We start from the raw sequence: 19,139 nt of genomic DNA, 5'->3' as shown, positions 1-19,139 counted from the left end.
TGGAGGTGCTCCACGGCCTAGACCTTGGTTCGGCACATTGGGGCGCAGTGCATCTCGCTTCTTGGTTCGGCACTGCCTAGAGATGTGACCAGGCTGGTGATACGTCTCCGTCGTATCTACTTTTTCGAACTCTTGTGCCCTTGTTTTGTACTCTAATTTGCATGATTTGAATGGAACTAACCCGGACTGACGCTTTTTCAGTAGAATTGCCATGGTGTTGTTTTTGTGCAGAAGTAAAAGTTCTCGAAATGTCCTGTAAATTTACGGAGATTTTTTCTGGATTAAAAGAAAAATACCTGCGCAAAGATCCACCGGAGGGGGCGTGCCAGTGGGCCACAAGCCCACAGGCTGCGGCCACCTCCCTAGGCCGCGCCGTGCAGGCTTGTGGAGCCCACGTGGCACCACCCCCCAAACCCATATCTATATCTTCCGTCTCGCCCGAAAAAAATTCAGAGAGAAGGTTTCATCGCGTTTTGCGATACGGAGGCGCCGCCACATCATGTTCTTCATTTGGAGGGCAGATCTGGAGTCCGTTTCGGGCTCCGGAGAGGGGAAATCGTCGCCATCATCGTCATCAACCTTTCTCCATCGACAATTCCATGATGCTCTTCATCGTTCGTGAGTAATCTCATCGTAGGCTTGCTAGACGGTGATGAGTTGGATGAGATCTATCATGTAATCGAGTTAGTTCTTGACGGGGATTGATCCCTAGTATCCACTATGTTCTAGATTGATGTTGCTACTACTTGGCTATGCTTAATGCTTGTCACTATGGCCCTAGTGCCATGATTTCAGATCTGAACCTATTATGTTGTCGCCAATATATGTGTATTTTAGATCCTATCTTGCAAGTGGTAGTCACCTACTATGTGTTATGACCCGGCAACCCCGGAGTGACAATAGCCGGAACCACTCCCGGAGATGACCATAGCATGAGGAGTTCATGTGTTCACCGCGTGTTAATGCGTTTGTCCGGTTCTTTATTAAAAGGAGAACCTTAATATCCCGTAGTTTCCATTAGGACCCCGCTGCCACGAGAGGGATGGACAATAGATGTCATGCAAGTTCTTTTCCCTAAGCACGTACGACTACATACGGAATACATGCCTACATTAGATTGACGAACGGGAGCTAGTTACTTCTCTCTCTGTGTCATAGTTGTTACATGATGAATCACATCGGTCATACTCATCCATCACCGATCCATTGCCTACGAGTCTTTTACTACTGGTTCTGGCTACGTTACTTTGCCTAGGCTTGTCCCTTGCTACAAAAGGGATTGGGCCACTTTGGTGCTACTGTTGCTACTGCTGTCACTTTGTTGTTGCTGCTACTTTGCTGTTACTTGTTGCAAGACTTTTCTGGAGCCGTAGCCAGGGAAGCATTCTTCTCAAGAATAATCCCTCGTCAACGTGCTATCTACTGGCGCCATTGATACAACAGTTAGGAATAGTCTGGCGTCCACAGATCGTTTCTGGCACCGTTGCTATCATACTACCTTGCTACTGATACTTTGCTTGCAGACACTAATCTTTCAGGTGTGGTTGAATCTGACACATTCAGCTGCTAATACTTGAGAATATTCTTTCACTTCCCGTCGTGCGAACCAAAAAATTTGGGTTGAATACTCTACCCTCGAAAACTGATGCGATCTCATACGCTTGTGGGACATCAAGGCTTTTTCTGGCGCCATTGCCGGAGAAGCACAATTATATTCTCCGAGTCACTTGGGATTGACGTCTGCTGATCACTATGAGGAATCCGAAAGATCCAAGAACTAAAATCTTGCCTTCCACTACGAGGAGAGGTAAGGAACTGCCATCTAGCTGTGCACTTGATTCACCTTCAGTTTTGAGTAAGTTTGCGACTTTGCCTCCTACTAGAAATATTGATATGTCGCATGTGCTTGATGATGCTACTTCTTCTGCCCATGATGCTTATGATGATGCTATGCTTGATACTATGACTGATGATGCTATGCTTGATACTGCTTTGCCACTAGGTGCCCTTGATGCACAAATTGCTAGAGTTGCTGCTAGACGAGATGATACTTTTGAAACTACTGATACTATTGAAGTACAACCTGCTACTATGCCTGAATTGCCTATTATGCCTGATACACGCTATGTTATGGAGGGAGAGATAGTTGAGGACTTTCTTGCGTGTAAGGATAGCCATGATGTTGAGGAACTTCTGCGCAAGTGGAAAGAAAAATCTCTGAACGCTAGGATGAAATACGACCCAAAGTTTGCCACTTCGCCTATCTTTGTGACCGATAAGGATTATGTATTCTCTGTCGACCCTGAGTTAATCACTCTAGTCGAATCTGATCCCTGTCACGGTTATGAGTCTGAAACGGTTGTAGCCCATCTTACCAAACTACACGATACAGCCACCCTATTCACTAGTGAGGAAAATATCCGCCACTACTACATGATCAAGATGTTTCCTTCCTCGCTAAAGGATGATGCTAAGACCTGGTTCACTTCTCTTTCTCCTGGTTGTGTGCGTAGCCCCCAGGATATGGTCTACTACTTCTCTGAAAAATATTTCCCTGCCCATAAGAAGCAAGCTCCCTTGCAGGAAATATACAACTTTGCTCAAGGTGAGGAAGAGAGTCTCCCACAAGCTTGGGGGAGGCTCATCCAGCTACTGAATGCTTTGCCTTATGACCCTCTTGAGAAGAATGAAATACTTGATATCTTCTATAATGAACTTACCGATGCTTCTAAAGACCACCTAGATAGTTGTGTTGGTTGTGTTTTTAGGGAATGAACCGTAGAACAAGCTGAGATTCTACTGAATAACATCTTGTGCAATGAGAATGCTTGGACTATTCCCATACCACCTCCTAAGCCAACTCCGAAGAAAAGAGGTATTCTATTCCTCAGTCCTGAAGATATGCAAGAAGCCAAGAAATCTATGCGAGAGAAAGGCATTAAATTTGAAGATGTCAAAAATCTACCACCTATCGAAGAGATCCATGGTCTCGATAACCCAATACAGGTAGTAGAAGTAAATTCTCTGCGTAGGTTTGATGAGAGTGATATTCCTTTTGATAAGCCTCCTAGCTTATCCATGGATGAATTTGATAACTTCGTTGCCAAACAACAAAGTTTCAATGATTATTTTAGCAGACAATTGGAAAAAAAATGCTCGTATGCTTAGTCATTTAAGTGCTTGTGTGGACAAAAATGTCAATGATCTTAAGCTTCTGAGCAAACATGCTTCTATGGTTACTACTTAGGTAGAACAAGTACTTAAAGCTTAGAATGACTTGCTCAATGAGTTGAATGACAATGCCGTCAGAGTCGTTACTAGAGGCGGTAGAATGACCCAGGAACCTTTGTATCCTGAGGGTCATCCGAAGAGAATTGAACAAGATTCTCAAGGAGTTAGCACTGATGCACCTAGTCATCCTAGAAAGAAGAAGAAAGATGATAGGAACCTGCACGCTAGCAACCCTGTTGCTGCTACACCTGAGAGTCCAAACGATGCCTCTATCTCTGATGGAGAAACACAATCTGGTGATGAGCATGAGCCTAATGATAATATCAATAGTGATGTTCATGATGATGCTCAACCTAGCAATGATTAGGATGTGGAGATTGAACCTAGTGTTGATCTTGATAACCCACAACCTAAGAATAAGAGATACGATAAGAATGACTTTGCTGCTAGGAAGCATGGTAAAGAAAGGGAACCATGGGTTCAAAAACCCATGCCCTTTCCCCCCAAACCATCCAAGAAAAAGGATGATGAAGATTTTGAGCGCTTCATTGAGATGATCAGACCTGTCTTTCTGCAGATGCGTTTGACGGATATGCTCAAGCTGTCTCCGTATGCTAAGTACATGAAAGATATTGTGACTAATAAGAGGAGGATACCTGAGGTTGAGATTTTCGCCATGCTCGCCAAATATACCTTCAAGGGTGGAAGTGTGGAACCCCGAAGAAACTAGGTGATCCCGGTGTGCCCACTATACCTTGCTCCATTAAAGGCAACTACGTTAGAACTGCGTTGTGCGACCTTGGAGCCGGTGTTAGTGTTATGCCTCTTTCTCTTTATCGTTGGCTTGAACTGGATAAGTTGACATCCACTAAAATCTCTCTGCAAATGGCCGACAAATCAACTGCTTTCCCTATCGGCATTTGCGAGGATGTGCCTGTTGTGGTTGCTAACACCACTATCTTAACAGACTTTGTTATCTTGGATATTCCCAAGGATGATGCCATGGCTGTCATCCTCGAAAGACCCTTTTTAAACACTGCAGGGGCTGCTATAGATTGCAACAAAGGCAATGTCACTTTCCATGTCAACGGTAATGAGCATATGGTGCACTTTCCGAAGAAACAATATCGAGAACATTGCATCAATGCTATCGAAAAAACTTCATCGATTCTTATTGGGAGCTTTGAATGCCCTATTCCTCGTGTCAAGATGAAGTATGATTTGCTTGTTGGGGAGATACACATCCCCATTGACGGGACTTAGTGACTATTCGAAAATACTCCGTTCTCCTTTTGTGATTCGAGAAAGTTTTATCGAGGGGATTTGATCAACCCCATTGACGGATTTCTTTCGATGACCATGAGATGGATGAATTGAGGAGTCACAAACCTCTGTTCCAAGCTTTCACCTTCGGTTGCTTAGGAGAAAAATGATAGATTTAGTTTAGTTTTCCCTGTTTTCTGTTTTAGCGTTCGGTGGAAAAGTACCCCGAAAATAAAAGTTCTCCGAACGTCCTGAAAATCAAGTATGACTTTTTCTGGATTTTTTTGAAAAATACTGGGACAAAGAGTCTGTGTGGGGGCCAAACCAGTGGGCCAAAGCCCTAGGGGCGCGGGAACCCCCCTGGTCGCGCCACCCAAGCTTGTGGGGCCCACAGGCACCGCCTCCACTCATTCTTGCTCTCATCTGGTTCTCCTACCTTCAGAAAAAATCGTTTTGCAGCTCAAACCCGTGTCCTTGCTCCTCTTGCTGGGATTTTCGATCTCTTTGCTCAAATCACCATTCTCCGAACTGTTTTGGGGAAATTACTCCTTGGTAGGTGACTCCTCCATTGGTCCAATTAGTTTTTCCTCTAGTGGCTTATACTCTGCGTAGTTTTGCTACCTTGGTGACCATGTTCTTGAGCTTTGCATGATGATTCTAGCTGGTCCCAAGTAGTTTTTATGCATAATATGGTCTCTATGCACTTGAGGGAGTAGTAGCTACGAGTTTAGTTGAGCCTTGTTCACTTTTCCATTGGGTCATGAAAATTTTAGAAAAGGGAAGATGTCCAGGAGAAACTTTCATGGTGGTTCCTCAAGCAAGAGAGGTCCCCGTCTTGCGATTTGGGAGCCTGATCCTTACCAACCTTGGGACGTGCAGGTACAACCATGTGAATGGCCTTCTAATGAATTTATGATTGAGGAAGGTTTCAAATATGAGTTTGATGCACTTGTTCACAACGTCGGACTCAAAGAATTCAACTCCAATAAATGTGAACAATATGTTTCTCTCACTTCCTCTGTTGTTCGTAGATTCAAATTTTCAGCTGGCCGTGAGCCATCGGTACTGTTTGATCTCTATGATAAATCTTATACCATGGATTTAGAGGATTTCAATAGAATTTACAAGATACCTATGTGGGGTAGCCTCAATGATCTTCCTAAATCTTCGGTTAGAGATTTTTGATCTGGTATTACAGTTGGAGAAACTAGAGACATTAGCAAACTACCATGGGGAGTATTCATTTTCCTGCCTTGCATTACTTTGCCCTCTTCATAGGCAGGTGCATTAATGGAAATATTGAGCATTGTCACCTCTGCGCACCCGACCTTAGTATCCTTAAGAGTGAAGTGACGGGTGACAAAAGCTTCAACATGGGATCTATGCCACTCGCATAGCAAGGAGGCTGAAGAAGAATGCAATTGAAGGGGATTTCTTTGGTGGGATCTATGCCACTCGCATAGCAAATTTTCTTGGAGTACCCATCCACGAAGGAGATCCCCCGCTCCATACAGCTTTCCTTGACTGCGTCGCTTTGACACGCTACCAGTTCCTTGAGAGGGATGATGAATCCCTCCTATACCGATTGATATTTAACCGGCATCGTGTTTTCCATATTACCCTTCCTGCTCCTGCTTTCTTTGACTTTTAGGTAAAACAGAGATATTACATAACCAGAGGAGAGACAGAGGAGAATGAGAGGGAGGCAAAGGCTGCTCGTCTCCGTGAGGCAGCTATTCAGGCAGTGGCTGCAGCGCTCCCGTATAACCCCGATTATGATTTTGGGTTTCGCTAGGGCCATCATTGGGAGTAGACCAAGTTAGGCCAAAAGCCTAAGCTTGGGGGAGTACGTGTTCTCACCGACTTTACATTCTTGCTTATGCTTTCACTTTGTTAGCCGGTGTTCACACTTTGCCACTTTATCATCCATGTTAGTTTATTTTCTTTTTCTTGTTTTCTTGTCTTGTGTCTGTCTAGTTTGAGAAAACCCAAAAAGATTTTCTTTTCTTCTTTTGCTTGTTGGGAGCTTTCCTGTGTAGATAGTTTTCTTTTTCTTTGGGTCAGGGTAGAAGATATTGGTTACAATGTTTAGTGGCTCTTGCATGCATACCTGTCTAGCTTTAACACAACCATATTACTTTTTCTTATCCTTTGTGTTTGTCTGCAGATTCCAGCTTTAGTCCAATGCACAAGCACGCTTATTATTGTTCACATCGTTCGGTCGTGCAAGTGAAATGCAATAATGACGATATATGATGAAGTGACTGAGCCTGGAAAAGCTGGTATGAACTCGATCTATTTTGTTTTTGTAAATATGACTAGCTCATCATGCATGATTCAGCTTTGTTGTGAGAGAAACATGTTTGGAATGACAACTTAGAGATCATAGTTGCTTATGCCATGCTTACTTAGCTAGGAGCTTATAATGGTCTGTCTTGGTTGCCAACGTGAATGTTGAGATGACTGTGTTGTAGTACGATAGGATGGTATCCTCCTTTGAATGTTTCAAGTGGCTTGACTTGGCGCATGTTCACGCATGTAGTTGAAACAAAATCAACATAGCCTCTATGATGTTCATGTTCATGGTGATTTATGTCCTACTCATGCTTGCACTCAATGTTAGTTAATATCAATGCATTTTGATGACTGTTGTCGCTCTCTAGTTGGTCGCTTCCCAATTTTTGCTAGCCTTCACTTGTACTAAGTGGGAATATTGCTTGTGCATCCACTTCCACAAACCCAAAGTTGTGCTATATGAGTCCACCATACCTACCTATGTGCGGTATCTACCTGCCGTTCCAAGTAAATTTGCATGTGCCACTCTCTAAATCTTCAAGAAATAATCCGTTTTGCATGCCCGAACCGCTCATGTGGTTACATGGGGCTATTGGTACCTTCCATGCTAGGCGTGTTATCCTTGATTTTTGTTTATTCACTATCATTCACGAGAAAGGGGCTGGTAATTGGAATTTCCAGTTCCATGCTCAAATCGAAAAGATAATTGCAAACAAAACTCCCCCAGGATTGATGTTGGTATGGACGGTACCCGAGGAATCGGCTAATCGTGGAGTGTGATTGATTAGTGGTGGGGGAGTCAAAATTTTACTTTTCTATTTGGGAACCGCCTATAGCATGTGTTGAGTGGAAGATGTTGAGAACTCTTAGTCATTGCGTTGACAATGAAAGCATGCCACCCAAAATTATTATCTTTGTTTTCAAAGCTTGAGGTCTGGCACCTCTGCAAATCAATGCTTCCCTCTGCGAAGGGCCTGTCTACTTATGTTCCTGTTGAGTCATCCCCCTCTTACAAAAGCACCAATTATAGGGCACGTCTGTCATTTTTATGCTTTGCTTTTAACTGTGTTGAGTATGACTATGATTGGATCTTCATTGCTATGAATTAGAATATTTAGTCAGCCCTTGTTCTTTAAAGGTGCTCTGCATTTATGTTTTGCGGTCTCAGAAAGAGCTAGCGAGATACCATCTATTCGTACTACTTCATGTTGTTTTGATTGAAGTGTTGACATTTGAGGCTTATTATTATTTTCTTGCTAGTTGATTATGTCATTGATATGAGTTTACCATGAGACCTAGATGTCATTTGCTTATGTGGTTTGCTTGTGATCTTGCTAAAATTCTGGTTGTGAGTTAGACATGGTTGCAACAACAAGATCAAACAGAGTTCGTCAAAGTTTTTCTTTTGTCTCTTTCAGTTTGTCAACTTAATTGCTTGAGGACAAGCAAGGCTTTAATCTTGGGGGAGTTGATACGTCTCCGTCGTATCTACTTTTCCAAACTCTTTTGCCCTTGTTTTGGACTCTAATTTGCATGATTTCAATGGAACTAACCCGGACTGACGCTGTTTTCAGCAGAATTTTCATGGTGTTGTTTTTGTGCAGAAATAAAAGTTCTCGGAATGTCCTGAAAATTTACGGAGATTTTTTATGGAATAAAAGAAAAATACCTGCGCAAAGATCCACCGGAGGGGGCGTGCTAGTGGGCCACAAGCCCACAGGCCGCGGCCACCCCCCTAGGCCACGCCGTGCAGGCTTGTGGGGCCCACGTGGCACCACCTCCCCAAAACTCAGCTCTATATCTTCCGTCTCGCCTGTAAAAAAATCAGAGAGAAGGTTTCATCGCGTTTTGCGATACGGAGGTGCCGCCACATCCCGTTCTTCATCTGGAGGGCAGAGCTGGAGTCCGTTTCGGGCTCCGGGGAGGGGAAATCGTCGCCATCGTCATCATCAACCTTTCTCCATCGACAATTCCATGATGCTCTTCATCGTTCGTGAGTAATCTCATCGTAGGCTTGCTGGAAGGTGATGAGTTGGATGAGATCTATCATGTAATCGAGTTAGTTCTTGACGGGGATTGATCCCTAGTATCCACTGTGTTCTAGATTGATGTTGCTACTACTTGGCTATGCTTAATGCTTGTCACTAGGGCCCGAGTGCCATGATTTCAGATATGAACCTGTTATGTTGTCGCCAATATATGTGTGTTTTAGATCCTATCTTGCAAGTTGTAGTCACCTATTATGTGTTATGACCCGGCAACCCCGGAGTGACAATAGTCGGAACCACTCCCGGAGATGACCATAGTATGAGGAGTTCATGTGTTCACCGCGTGTTAATGCATTGGTCTGGTTCTTTATTAAAAGGAGAACCTTAATATCCTGTAGTTTCCATTAGGACTCTGCTGCCACGGGAGGGATGGACAATAGATGTCATGCAAGTTCTTTTCCCTAAGCACGTATGACTACATACGGAATACATGCCTACATTAGATTAACGAACGGGAGCTAGTTACTTATCTCTTCGTGTTATAGCTGTTACATGATGAATCATATCCGTCATACTCATCCATCACCGATCCACTGCCTACGAGTATTTTACTACTGGTTCTCGCTACGTTACTTTTCCTAGGCTTGTCTCTTGCTACAAAAGGGATTGGGCAACTTTGCTACTACTGTTGATACTGTTGTCACTTTGCTGCTGCTGCAACTACTGTTCCTTGCTACTTTGCTGTTACTTGTTGCAAGACTTTTCTGGAGCCTTAGCCGGGGAATCAATCTTCTCAAGAATAATCCCTCATCAACGTGTTATTTACTGGCGCCATTCATACAACAGTTTGGAATAGTCTACCGTCAACAGATCGTTTCTAGCACCGTTGCTATCATACTACCTTGCAAGTGATATTTGCTTGCACACACTAATCTTTCAGGTGTGGTTGAATCTGACACATTCAGCTGCTAATACTTGAGAATATTCTTTTGCTTCCCGTCGTGCGAACCAACAAATTTGGGTTGAATACTGAAAGTGCGTTATATCGACTAGAGGGGGGGTGAATAGGAGATTTTTAGAATTTCATCACTAAGGAAATTCCTTTTGAGTAAATTCCTCATTGATGACTAACTCACAGCGGAAACAGTAAAGGATCAGAAGTGCAAAGTTTCACAACAGCAGTTTTTCTGTGTGAGGAATGTGAAAACAGATTGCACAGTGAGAAGGCACGCAGAAAACAGATGAGGATTAACTAGCGTGAAGAATTTGGGGTTGAGGAATTTCAGAGAAAGTCTTCAGCAAATTCTTCAAACAGTAACAGTGAAAGTCATCAACACATAATCTGAGGAAAGTAAGGAGTTGAGGAATTAGAACTCCATTCTCAGCGAAGAGAGTAGTTGATGACCCAGTTCCAACTGCTGTGACCTCACTGATGAATTACTCTCGAAGACTGTGAGGAATTTGGGTTGCTCTTATGGCAAGTGTCAGTTCCTAACGGAGCAGCCAACCAGCTAATGGTTGTGGGGGCGGCTATTTATAGCCTGGGAGCATCCTGACATGATTTGACACTAATGCCCTTAAATAATATGACCGTTGGTGTGGATAAGACTAATGACTTGGCGTGGCTATCGAAACGGTCAGAACCCTCAACTGTGAGAGTCCTCATGTCACTCGTATTCCTCACTTGAGACTTTTGGTAGGATTAGGCTTGGGTTGAGCATCATGAGGAAATTCATTCCAAAGTGTAACTTCAACCCCCTTTAACAGTACGGTGTTCCTATTACTCAAGTGTGAAGAAAATAAAACAGAAAGAGTAAATCTTCATGCTTCGAAGTCTTCAAAATGATTTTCTTCAGGACACACCGAATTCCTCAATTTCAGTATCTTCATGAGGAATATCAATTTCATCGCAGATTCTTCGCGATTCAATTCTTCAGCTTCAGACCAATTTCTTCAACCGAAGATATACATTTTTAGGGGTCGACATTCATCAAATATCTCAAACTCCTCAGTGACTTATAGATCCTGTGTACACTCATAAACACATTAGATACTTAACCTATAAGTGTACAAACCACCAAAATCACTAAGGGGCACTAGATGCACTTACAATCTCCCCCTTTTTGGTGGTTGATGACAATTAGGTTAAGTCCTCAACAGGGATAACAATATGAAGTGTAAATACTTAATTGAGGAATTTGAAATCAAGATTCAGAGAGACTCCCCCTGAAGATGTGCATATCTTGAGGACTTTGCTTTCTACAGCAAATGCACATTGATGATTTATATCACGGAGATCTCCCCCTGAGTCTTGTAAATCATGCATACATGTAACATATAGTATGAAGAAAATGAAGATGCATGATGACAAATGGTATCTGATGAATTCCAGCATGCGTGCATTAAAAACTTGAGGAATAAGCATGCGAAGAAAAACGTTCAAAAGCGTCAGAGTACCATCGGGCTTAAGTTACAACTCATTACATAAAAACTTTAGAAGAGCCAAGAGTTTGTAACTTAAATATAGTTCATAAGCCCCAAAATACCCCACTTGAAGACTAACTCTCAAGTTTCTCCCCCTTTGTCATCAAGTGACAAAAAGGGACAAACTGAGGACTAACGCCCGTGAAGACTTCACTTCTTGGCGGTTGATGAAGAGGCGTGATGCTTCTTGGGAGTAGTCTTCTTCCTTGGACCGGTAGCAGTTTCGAGCTGTTCTTCATCAGTTTCAGAGTGCGGAATGAAGAAAAGGAATTGTCTTGAAGGTCTGGAACTGGAATGGGTCTGAACTTCTTCTTGGGAGGCCACGACCAGTCAAAGTCTCGCTCAAAGTCCATTTCTTCAAGCTCTGTCTGAGTCTTCAGATGAGCAAGTGTAGCCCAGGTGTGATCAAAAACCTCATGCAGATAGTGATGGTTAAGCTTCACAGAGTTCTATGTTTCAGTGAGGGTTTTCACAATGGTGCCAAACTGGCGTTTGACCCACTTGCGATTGCGATCCACCTTCTGGTGAAGACTGAGGAGGAGCTCTCTTGTATTCATCATGCGAGGAGGAACGGGGCTTGCCGGGAGAGTCTCAGTATGATCCCATGAAGAATAAGCTTCTGGCTCTCTGAACTGGCCATCAAGGGGCCTACTGCCTTCATCAATCACTGACTTTCCTTTTCCTTCAACTGGCTCGAAAGTCTTCTTGTTGACCCGGATAGGAGGCATATAACCAACATGGTTTTGGAAATCAGCATGGAAGTTGATGCATGTCCTTGTCCTGATGAATCTCATGATCCATGGGGCATATATCTTGTGATCAAATGGACACATAGCATTGTCGGCCAAAGTCCTCAAGAAGAAATCATGGATGTTGATAGGAATACCATGGATGATGTTGAAGAGGATATTCTTCATGATGCCTATGACATCTTCTTCATCATCATGGCCTTTGATCGGCGCGAGCACACTGCAGAGGATTCTGTAGACAGACCTTGGTGTATATTTGAGCTCGTGGATGAGGAAGGTTTTTCTCGGTGATTGTCCTTCAGCCAAAGGCTTCGTGAGGACTTCCATCATCCCATTGGGCAGCTCACGCTCACCGTAAAGCTTCACAGCCTCCTCTGAGGGAATTGATACATGCAGTTCACGGAGGAGCTCAGTAGCAGGAGCCTTGTAGTGAGCGTTTTGTGTCAGCCAGTCAAACACCCAGGTGTTAATGTCTTCAGGGTCGCCAGATATGTGAAGAGTGGCATAAAACTGAAGAATGAGCTCACTGTTCCAATTAGAGATGTCGGAGCACAGTGGCAGCAGACCAGCTTCATGGAGGACATTCAGGACTGGAGCTAGGCACGGTATTGCTTCAAGTTCAACGTGAGGAATATGCCTGTGCTGGAATATCTCGTTTCTCCCACACAACACAGAGGCATAGTAATTCAGCTGTGTCCTCGTCCAAAACTTCAGATGTCTCATTTGAGGCTTGTCATAGGGATTCTCTCCAATGAAGTACATCTGCTCTTCAAAGAAATTTTCCTTTTGAAACTGTGGTCGCTTGGAGAATGGCTGACGCTGAACTGGCTGAATATTTTGCTGAGGAACAGGAGGGGAGACAACAATTGCAGTCTCGGGGTTGAGACGAAGGAATTGTCTTTATCAGGTGCATTTTCCTCAGCATTGTCCTCAGGGTGAGGAATTTCATCAGCTGGGGCTTCAGGCTGAGGAGCTTGCTCTGGCTGGGCATCAGGCTGAGGAATGGGTTCATCTTCCTCACGTGGAGGAGTTGGGTCAGCCTGTTCCTCATCTTGAGGATTTTGCTCAGGACTTTGAATTTTATCAGCTTGAGGAATTTCACTTTGCTCTTCCTCAGCTGGCTTGGTGACAGAGGCAGTTTCATCAACTGGTGCAGCTGATCCTTGTGCAGTGTCTTTCTGAGGAATGGAGGTCTGAGGACTGTCGTCAATACAAATTTCTTCGTCAGTGTGTTCCTCAGATGCGGCATGCTTCATTTCCTCATCTGTCCCTTTCGCTTGGTCATCAAGGGTGACCATTTCATAAGATGGAGCGACATTGAGGGGCACAGGGTCCAGTGGAGCATTATCTTCAAGCGATTTGAGGCGCTTGGCCTCTGTTTCTTCTTCTGCTGAGGAGGCCTTTCTCTTTTTGGCTTCCTTCTCAGCAGCCCTGGTTTTCTTCACGTCTGATGCAGACGGAGTCATCTTCTTCACCTTTGAAGCTTTTGGTGAAGGGGTTCTCTCGACAGATTCTTCAGCTGGCTTTGAGGAACCAGCTGGAGCAGAGTCTTCAGCTTGCTTTGATGAAGCAGCTGGGTCAGGGGCAGTCTCACCAGCTGCAGCAGGTTCATCAGCTGGATTTTCCATGGTGATTTCTTCAATAGTCGGTACATCCACACGGCTTTCTTGAGGATTTTCCTTAGCTTGAGGAGATTCATCAGCTGGCTCTTCAATCAAGGGCTAGGGAGTTGGTGCTGGAGGGGCAGCCTTCTTGTTGTAGTCGTCAACAGCTTTAGTGGCCAGCTTGATGAAATTGCTCTTGAGACTCTGACGATCTGACAGCTTGGTGTACTTATCAGTAAAATTCTTCAACTCAGCCTGTGTTGACACCAATGCATCAGGCGTCAAGCTGAGGAGATTCTGCTTGAGGAATTTCTCCTTTTTAAGCTTCGCAACCTTGGCCTGCTTGGCTTGCTGTTCTTTACACTGGGCTTCATTGATGAATGTGGCCACCATGTGGCTGATGCCAGGGGGAAGTTTCAAATCATCAAGCGGAGTGTTTGGGTCCTCATACCAGATGTTTATGTAGTCTAGGAGGACCTTGGGGTCCATGGCGAGAGGAATGGCGCTTCCTGATGCTTGAGCTACCCTTTCCTGCTTGTTTCTGATTATCGCTTGTAGGGTTTGATCATCATATTCATCACTGCCCTCTGTTGCAGACGGGACTGTGATGATTTTGCTGGGGCTTGGCGGAGTTGCTCTTTCAGCAGACACCTGAGTCTTCACAGGAGGTGGTGAAGACTTTGTCTCCGAGCTGGTTGCAGCCGGGAGTGAGGAGCTGGAGGTGGCGGTCAGTGGCTTCATGACCGGCTTCTGTACTGTTATCTCTTGAGGCTTTGGTGGTGGTGCTGAGGATTTTGGAGCTGAGGGTTTTGGCGCTGAGAGTTTTGTAACTGATGCCTGAGCAGACTTCTCTTGAGGCTTTGGAGCCCTTGGTTTTGACGGCATAGACTGTGGTTGAGGAATTGCTGAACCAGAGGTCTCAGCGGCACAGGAAGTAGCTGCAGTTGAGGCAGCAACTGAGGATTCATTGAATTTCCTCACTGCAGCATCTGCCTGCTTCTTGAGCTTAGCCAAATGCTTGTCCTTCTCATCCGGATAGTCATCAATGGTCTTGAGGCTTGAGTGATGTGCTACTTGATGAGCCTCAAGTGGGGCCCGTTTGCCAGGAGGCTTCAGGGCAAATTTCTTCGCATACTTGGCAGTTACAAACCTGTATTCCTTCCATTCCTTAGCCCATCGGCGTTCTATCTTCTGCAGCCGAATCTTTCTCTTGGCCATTGTTTCATTTTCATCATGTGTGCAATAGTCCAAGTAAATATCCTCAGGGATATTCAAAGTTGTGTTCTGCTCAAGTTTCTTCCATCCCTTCTGCTTTCTCTCATCCTCCATTTTCTTCAGCTGAGGATTTTGCTGATGAGATTGAACTCTTGAGGATTCTGATGAGACTTGAAGATTTTCTTCAAGAAATGCTGCAAATGAGTTAATGTGATGAGAATCGAGAGATTCATCAGCTAACATATGTGTACCTGTGAACAGAGTATAGTTGCGAGGAATTTGGAGAGGTCATATGCGTTCTCAGATTTGAAGAAAATGAAAAAGTTTGACAATTGAGGAATTTAACCAGTGGTTGAGGAATTTTCCTAAGCATACTGTTCTTGGGTTACAGAGTTGTACAGATCCGAAAATTCACACAATTGAGGAATCTTGTGAAAATCTTAGATGCTTAGTGAAGTTCATCAATGGTGTGGTGATAGGAAGTGTTTGAGGAATCAAGTGCATATCGATTCTAGAGGAAAAACAGATTTCACATCGGAGATGTAAAATAGTAGATCTAACTTGCTGTAAAAATGGGGTTTTTATTTACCCTTGAAGGCGCGCACGAAGAACACAGAAAAGTTGTGGAGAGAAGCTCTTCGGTCGCGTGTCAAATGCGCCCTAACCCGGCGGTAGAGGACGTCTACGGAGGCGGCGGACGAAGATGGTCCGACTCCGGCATGGTTCCGGCGACGAAGAAGTCGAGGCAGTGAAGCTCTTCTTCACGGGCGACGATACTTCCAGCGGTGGCGCTAGGGTTCGGTGCTTTTTTGCTGTAGCAGGAGAGCGATGGGGCGAAGAAGTGTTTGCCGAGGGGGATAAGGACATATTTATAGCCAGACAGTTACTGCTGGCGCGAAGAATTCGGACCAAACAGCCCCTGCCTCTACGTCTCCGCAGGACACGTGTAGTTCCCGAGCAAGGCGGTGGAGATAGTGGAGATCGTGGTTATCCGAACATGGGAAGTGGGCTTCAGTTACTGTGCATTAAAGAAACAATTTTTGAAGATTTGAGGATTTTTGTTACAAAATCATCAGCTGACAAGGACACAGTGAGGATTTTGAACAAAGTTTCAAGTAGAACGCATATGAAGAATCGAATAGACTGGATGAGAATAGCATAGAAAGAAAGTAGGGTCCGATCACATTCACTTAGAAGAAATATCAACTTGAAGATATAGCTATAAGTGAATGCTGTTGAGGACTTGAAATCACAATCTATCTAGTCAAACGAAAGTCATCAAGTGTTTTTGAAGATTTGAGTAACTTGAGGATTTTGTGATAAATCGTCACAATGAAGAACAACTGTTTTTAAGAAAAACACATTTCGAGGAAATGGAACCAAAAAAATCAACTTGAGGAATTTCACGTTGGGCGGTGGCGTGACCCACTATATAAGAATGTTGATTACATACACCGCGTACAATTGTCGTAGGGCCCTGAGAATCAATTTCTTCATTGATTTCTTCACATTCAGAGTGATATTCTTCATCGGTTGAAGAAAATCGATTCATCATGTGTTGCACATCTAAGTCATCAATTTTGGATAAGTGTTAGGATGTGTGCATGTTTTTACAAAACATTTGAAGATTCTAAGATATTTAGCTCACACCGCAACTTGCAAAACCTTTTCTCATCCAAGGGCTTAGTGAAGATATCTGCAAGTTGATCATCAGTCTTCACATGCTCGATGAGGATATTGCCCTTGAGGACATGGTCCCGAAGAAAATGATGACGAATCTGGATGTGCTTAGTCTTCGAGTGTTGTACTGGGTTGTATGCAATCTTGATTGCACTCTCATTGTCGCAGTAGAGAGGCACATTCTTCATGTTGATGCCGTAGTCCTTGAGGGTTTGCTTCATCCATAGTACTTGAGCACAACATGAACCAGCAGCAATGTACTCAGCTTCGGCAATGGAGAGTGATACACAGTTCTGCTTCTTTGAGGACCAGCAAACTAGTGATCTTCCGAGGAAATGACATGTACCAAAAGTTGAATTGCGATCCACACGATCACCAGCATAGTCAGAATCAGAATATCCTACCAGATAAAGATTTGAGCCCTTGGGATACCATAATCCTAGTGTTGGTGTGTGAGCTAAGTATCGAAGAATATGCTTCATAGCCTTATGGTGTGATTCCTTCGGTTTTGCTTGAAAACGTGCACACATGCAAATACTAAGCATTATATCTGGCCTAGATGCACATAGATACAATAAAGAGCCAATCATAGAGCGATATACCTGCTGATCAAATTCTTTACCATTTTCATCAGTGCAGAGGTGGCCGTTGGTAGGCATTGGAGTCTTGGCACCTTTGCATTCATGCATGTCGAATTTCCTCAGAACATCCTTGAGGTATTTCTCATGTGATATGAAGCTTCCATTGCATTGTTGACGAATTTGAAGGCCTAAGAAGAATTTCAGCTCCCCCATCATAGACATATGATATTCTTCACTCATCATGTAAGCAAATTCATCACTGTATCGTTTGTCAGTACAACCAAATATGATATCATCGACATATATTTAACACACAAATAGCTCATTATCATAGGATTTAGTGAAAAGAGTTGGATGGAGTGAACCAGGTTTGAAGCCTTTCTTCATGATGAATTCCTTTAATGTATCATAACATGCCCGAGGGGCTTGCTTGAGACCATAGAGAGCCTTTCTGAGTCTGAAGACTTTGTCTGGATTCATTGGATCCTCAAAACCTGGGGGCTGAGCAACATATACTTCTTCCTCAAGCTTACCATTGAGGAATGCACTTTTCACATCCATTTGATATAAGATGATGTTATGATGATTAGCATAAGCAAGTAGTATTAGAATAGCTTCAAGTCTAGCAACAGGTGCAAAAGTTTCATCGAAATCTATTCCTTCAACCTGGGTGTAGCCTTGAGCTACAAGTCGTGCCTTGTTTCTCACCACTTGACCGTCCTCATCTTGCTTTTTTCGGAAAATCCACTTGGTACCGATGATGTTGTGCTTGCGAGGATCTGGTCGTTTGAAGAGCTCCCATACGTCATTCAGCTTGAATTGAACAAGTTCGTCTTGCATAGCTTGGATCCACTCCGGTTCTAGAAAATCCTCAGCAACTTTTGAGGGTTCTGTGATGGATACAAAGGAAAAATGCCCACAAAAGTTAACTAAGTGTGAAGCTTTTGAGCGAGTGAGAGGACCTGGCGCGTTGATGTCGTTGAGGATTTTGTCAAGTTCTACTTCATTTGCAATCCTCAGATGAGCTGGTTGAGGATTTCGTCTGGGTTGAGGAAGTGGTTCTGGTGCAATTTCCTCAGGAGCATCTTCTTGATTTTCATTAGTGATGGGGATCGTTTCTTCACCAATTTCCTCAGTGGGGACAATGTCTTCAGTAGGTTTGAGATTTATTGCTTCCTCAGGAGACAGCTTATCTGGATCAGAAGGCAATTGCTCTCTTTGCGAGCCATTAGTTTCATCGAACCGCACATCTATAGTCTCAACAACTTTGTTGTGATAGTTGTTGAAGACCCTGTAGGTGTGCGAGTCCTTTCCATAACCGAGCATAAAACCTTCATGTGCCTTAGGTGCAAATTTTGAGCTATGGTGAGGATCTCTAATCCAACATTTTGCACCGAAGACTTCGAAATAACTTACATTGGGTTTCTTATCAGTGAGTAGTTCATATGAGGTTTTCTTGAGGAATTTGTGAAGATATACCATGTTGATGGTATGGCATGCAGTGTTGATTGCTTCAGGCCAAAAGCGACGAGGAGTCTGATATTCTTCAAGCATAGTTCTTGCCATCTCAACCAGAGTCCTGTTCTTCCTTTCGACGACACCATTCTGCTGAGGAGTGTAAGGAGCAGATAATTCGTGAGTAATACCAAGTTCATCAAGATAATCATCAAGACCAATGTTTTTGGACTCTCTTCCATTATCACTCCTGATATGTTTGATCTTGATGCCAAAGTTTGTCGAGGCCCTTGAAGAAAATCGTTTGAAGATTTCCTGCACTTCAGTTTTATACACTATGATATGCACCCATGTATATCTGGAATAGTCATCAACTATGACGAAGCCATATAAAGATGTTGCATTGGTTAGTGTGGCATAGTGAGTAGGTCCAAATAGATCCATATGAAGCAATTCGAATGGACGTGTAGTGGTCATGATAGTCTTCGAGGGATGCTTGGATCTAGTCATTTTCCCAGATTCACATGCACCACAGAGATGATCCTTGAGGAATTTGACTGATTCGATGGCGATGACATGCTTCTTCTTCACGAG

The sequence above is a fragment of the Hordeum vulgare genome, chromosome 5H (assembly GCF_904849725.1).
Source record: "Hordeum vulgare subsp. vulgare chromosome 5H, MorexV3_pseudomolecules_assembly, whole genome shotgun sequence".
NCBI lineage: Eukaryota > Viridiplantae > Streptophyta > Magnoliopsida > Poales > Poaceae > Hordeum > Hordeum vulgare.
This window is presented reverse-complemented; position numbering follows the sequence as displayed.